The following is a 6,000-nucleotide window of genomic DNA, read 5'->3' as shown; positions in this document are numbered from 1 at the left end:
AATAAACAAACATTGTGATGATAATAATAATAATGATAATAATAAGCATATTAGACACACTGCGATATATGGAAAAAATCATGCAAGGGTAGCAAGTGTATCTAAACCATTACATAAACAACTAATGGGTGTAATCGTGGATATATCATGTACATTTATCATAAATACACCAGTCGCATGCGGTAGCCCCCGGAAGGCGCTACCTTGGGTCCCAAACCTAAGTTCGGGAAGGGCAACAATGGTGTGTAAACGTTGGTGATTGGATCCTAATGTGATAACAATTCATATTGAATCCTAAAATAAAAGACATGAATGACCCCCTTAAAGAGAGGGGTCATCCAAAGTGTCCCGGTATAAATGTACATTGGTAGAGGAAGGGAATCATGTACTAGTCACTCATGTATCAACATAATCCTCTTAAGTCAAGCATGGAAAACAATGATTCAAATGTAACAGTGATAGTTAATCTCTTCATTTAGGCCATTTGGGTAGAGGCTCCCAAGTTTGTCTATCCAAAAGGTTTCTCTTTGGTTGAGTCGCAGGCCCAAATCCTCATGGGGATTCAATTTCTTTAACACTTCAAGAATGACAAATCTAATTTGAGTTTTGTACCCACTTACAGTACCACTCTATTTAATACCAAGATTGAGTTGTACAAATTCATAAGAAAACTTAAATTGAAAGTATTCTTTGAGGAGTTAGAACCATACGAGAACACCTCGGATGCCCCAGATTTTCAAGAATTCAGAACTAAGAGTGGCTTCATACCACCAATCTCAGTACCATCAATTGATATTTTTCAAAAACTTGTTACTCGAGACATTGAACGGATCAGTTATAAAACTCCACCGCATAGAAACATGAAACCTCATGAAATGAAAATTATCAGAGATTTATATTGTGATAAGGATATCACCATACGCCCAGCTGATAAGGGAGGCGCCCTAGTCATCATGAACACTACAGATTATAACATTGAATGCATCAGACAACTGCAAGATCGGACCATTTATGCACCTTTAGACCAAGACCCCACTCTTTCTATCAAATTGAACCTTGAGATGTTGTTGGATAAAGCCATGGAATTAGACTGGATAAATGAACACACCTATAAATTCCTCAACAACCCACACCCAAGGGTTCCCAATTTCTATACGTTGCCCAAAATTCATAAGGATCTTGTTAAACCACCGGGGAGACCTATTGTTGCTGGAATGAGTAGCATCAATCAACCATTGGGAGTGTATATTGACTTTTTTCTGCAACCTCTAATACAACAAACTTCCACATACGTTAGAGATACCACACACTTCTTACAGCAACTACGCTCTGTTATTTTTGATTGTGATCACCTGATGTTTACCATTGATGTGAAGAGTCTATACACATCTATACCTCATGACCTTGGGATAGAATCAGTTGAATGGCTGCTGTTAAAAGCACCAGAAATTCGAGCACAGAAGGAATTTATACTATCTCTCCTTCACTTTATTTCAGAGAACTCATATTTTCAATTTCAAGACAAATTCTTCCTTCAAGTGTCTGGTACATCAATGGGGGCCACTATGGCACCATCCTATGCGAACTGTTTTATGCATAAGTATGAAATGGACCATATACTGAATAACCAGGAATGGAACAAAAATATACACCTCTGGTTACGGTTCATCGATGATATTTTTGGAATATGGACAGGCACGGATGAGAGCTTCAGTGACTTTTTCACATATCTTAACAACATCGACCAGCGCATCCAGTTCACCAAAGAGACCTCCAGAGACAGAATCACATTCCTTGATGTTCAGATTGAGAAAAAAGACGCCAACTATTCTACTACATTATTTCGAAAAATCACAGATCGCAATAACTTACTTCACCGCCTGAGTTTCCATCAGTCCAGTTTACTCAAAAATCTTCCTTACAGTCAATTGTTGAGAGTTAAAAAGATCGTGAGCGATCCTGAAGACTACTTAGCACAGCAATTGAACATGAGAGAGAAATTTGAAGCACGTGGATACAGAAAGGATGAATTGGATTTGGCAGTCCAGAGGGTTAATTCCCTTGATCGTGACAGCCTATTGAAAAGTACTACTAAACCCAAGAAAGAACTCAAAACTCCAGTATATGTTTCCAAATTTTCCATTCAGAGTAACAAAATAAAGAATTCCATTAAGAAACATTGGAGCATTTTTAAGAATGATGTAAGGGTCCAGAATCTATTTGAACAACTTCCAGTCTTTGCTTATCAAAGGAGCAAAAACCTACGAGATGAACTGGTCCACACGAGGCCACCGATGAAAGAACCCATTACTTCACGCACAGGAACATATCCGTGCTTACATTGCATCAATTGTAATTTGGTGATCAAGGGTGACACGATATACCATCCCAGAACAGGCAACAAGATTTTCCTGAAGACATTTGGTACGTGTGATAGTGTGAACATTATATATGGTATAAAATGCCCCTGTGGTAAGTATTATGTAGGACAGTCCACGAGATCAGCAAAGGCACGTTGGAACGAGCACCGTTCGTGCATACGTACATGTAACACCAACTCGGCGGTGGCACGCCATTGGCGTGATGAGAGCCACAACCTGACTCAAATTAGATTTGTCATTCTTGAAGTGTTAAAGAAATTGAATTCCCATGAGGATTTGGGCCTGCGACTCAACCAAAGAGAAACCTTTTGGATAGACAAACTTGGGAGCCTCTACCCAAATGGCCTAAATGAAGAGATTAACTATCACTGTTACATTTGAATCATTGTTTTCCATGCTTGACTTAAGAGGATTATGTTGATACATGAGTGACTAGTACATGATTCCCTTCCTCTACCAATGTACATTTATACCGGGACACTTTGGATGACCCCTCTCTTTAAGGGGGTCATTCATGTCTTTTATTTTAGGATTCAATATGAATTGTTATCACATTAGGATCCAATCACCAACGTTTACACACCATTGTTGCCCTTCCCGAACTTAGGTTTGGGACCCAAGGTAGCGCCTTCCGGGGGCTACCGCATGCGACTGGTGTATTTATGATAAATGTACATGATATATCCACGATTACACCCATTAGTTGTTTATGTAATGGTTTAGATACACTTGCTACCCTTGCATGATTTTTTCCATATATCGCAGTGTGTCTAATATGCTTATTATTATCATTATTATTATTATCATCACAATGTTTGTTTATTTTATCTATGACATTTTCACTCATTTATACACAATTGTCAGTATGTTTTCTATGTCTATTAGCCTTTTTTCTCATATTCAATTTTCTGTTCTTTTCCTTCTACAATTCTACATTTATCAGTAGCTTTACTGTAAATTCTTTTTTATCTGGATTCCTGGCTTGAATTGCCTGATTGCATGGAGTGCAACCGTCAGTATGTTTTCTATGTCTATCAGCCTTTTTTCTCATATTTAATTTTTGATTTTTTTCCTTCTATAATTCCGTAATTATCATCAGCTCTACCGTAAATTCTTTTTTATTTGAATTCTTGGCTTGAATTGTCTGATTACATAGAGTGTAATCGGCAGTATGTTTTCTATGTCTATCAGCCGTTTTTCTCATATTTAATTTTCGATTTTTTTCCTTCTATAATTCCGTAATTATCATCAGCTCTACTGCAAATTCTTTATTTCTATGATTCTTAGCCTTGATTGCCTGATTGCATAGAGTGCAACTGCCTATCGGCATCGTGTCGATCAATGGACACATTTGGGTCACGTGTTTATATTAGTATGAGTAACCTTGGGAACGCTGTTCCCTGGCAATGCGGAATGGCGTCCCCTGCTTGACCGCAATCCCAGCCTCAGTACACTCGTAGCTTTACGAGTACAGGTAAGCCTGCAGACCTCTACAACTAGTGTCTATGACAAATTCTGAGACAACCCACTAAAACACATGTTGTTGCACCTACAGATTGAAGAATTGATTTGGTCTGGTTTCCAGACCTTTGATCTTGCGTGAAGTTGTTGTCAACTCCCCGCACATTTTTTCCACGGGCTACCTCGATCCCTTGAGGTAACCTTCCTTGGTTTTTTGATCATGTTCAAATTAACTGTGTTATTTCATTTACACATTATTTATTTTGGCATCCTTTCTTTTCCCTACTGTGTGGCTTAATTCACCTTTTCCATTTACCTTGCAACTCATCGAAAATTGGTATGTTATTTTTATATTGTTTTCACGCATGGTTATATTTTGTAACACAATCACGATTTTGTTTATGTTTTTCAAAACTTGATGCTTTTGGTATAAATGTTCCACAGTTTGTGTAAATTAGACCTGCCCTGATGAAGGAGCTGTATGCTCCGAAATGCATTGGCACTTTATGTCTATAACAATTATGGGATGAGTTAGCCGCGGCCTCACTAAGATTTTATTAGTGACCAACTTGGAATTTTCTTTTTGATAAACGCATATTACTTTTGGATCCGACTAAGAGATTTATTTGGATGAGTTACATTCTGTAAATACAGTGAACATTTATTAGTTGACTCTAATTTTGCGAATTGCACTGCCCTTGGTAGGGCTTATACAGAGAGCGGCTGTGTGGCCAGGTTTGTTACCTGGTCTTCTGTATATTTTTGTGCTACGACTTTTAGGAACATATAACATAAACATTAGCCAGAGCAGTAGCGTTTCCCCTCAATCTTCTTCTAGCCAAAGCTACTTGGGTTGCTCATCAGATTAACGTGGGCTTACATAGTATGTTAAAGTAAGGTTTTCAATCCTCCCTTCATGTTCCTTATCACAAGTTTTAAGTCTTTACATAACTCCAATGACATTATTCTCTTAGTGTGATTCCTTCAAATTGTTCTTGCTTGAGTATTGAGTAATTGAAGCCTCCAGGTTCCCTGTTTTCCCAGTGTTGAAAATATATTTCTAAAGCTCCCCAAAGCCTCATGGCCCTGTGATTCGCTCAATTCAGCAGGGGCTCTCCTGGGTGTTTTCCCGTGTCCAGCAGTCGGCTTTCTTGGGCTAATAGAACCCCTTTGGTCTACCATTAACTCGGTGCCAACCCATTCATTTTAAACATTCATTTGGACACCTTCTCTCTTTCTCCATTCACCATCACCACCACTTCCGGTTATGAATCATCAGAGTGCTCTTAAATGCATTAAACATTCCTGTACACTCACTCCCCTTTCACACATCTGCAAAATATCTCCCAAATTCACAAATGGGGCATTTCTGATTGATTGCCCGTGACAGATTGTTAATTCGCATAATGGCCTAAACTGCCACACCAGAAACACGTGATCTTAATGGCGTCCCTCTTCTCCCCACCAACTTTCATCATGTCCTCCTTCCACTCCTTTTTTCCTTTTTTTCTTCTACTTGCCTTACTTAACAGCTACATGGGATTCATCCCCAGAAGTGACGTTCTCAGAGTTTCTGCATCGGAGCTTTTGTACATAAAGCGGTATGCTTTACTTTTAGCTGAGAATTCATTTCCGGGTGCAGTTCACAACGCCACTATACCGGCTCCATTCGCACTCCGAACCCCGCACACCTCCACTCGATCGGGAGTATTTACTTCCCTCAGCTTCATTAGAGGTCGTATGCCCTTCATCTGAAAGGCGGAGACGTTCAAGGAGTAAAGGCGTCTACATTTGTTATCACGCTGCATTACGCATGTTTTCATTTCAACAACTTCTGCACAAGCGCTGTGACATGTAGACCTTATCACATCATGTCATATAAAGGTAGACCCACATTGCTTCATGCTAGTACTTTAAGACGTTCACCCTGAGGATGGCGGACCACATATTTAAGTGTCGCCAAAACTAGTTGGTGTTTTATTTTGTATAAGGACCCTTCCTGTTCCCAAAAAGCCTGTACTTTGACAAACATTGGGCCTAATTCCGAGATTGGTGGTAGTCATGGTGCTATTTGTGCCATGACTGCCACCAATAACGGGTCCGGCACTGGTGTTGGTCAATGGGGATTTATCGGTCCATGCCGACCTTGGAGGGTAAG

This window comes from Ambystoma mexicanum, chromosome 1q (genome assembly GCF_040938575.1).
Source record: "Ambystoma mexicanum isolate Mex_15411 chromosome 1q, UKY_AmexF1_1, whole genome shotgun sequence".
Classification (NCBI taxonomy): Eukaryota; Metazoa; Chordata; class Amphibia; order Caudata; family Ambystomatidae; genus Ambystoma; species Ambystoma mexicanum.
The sequence above is the reverse complement of the archived record's forward strand: the minus strand, read 5'-3'. Positions refer to the sequence as shown.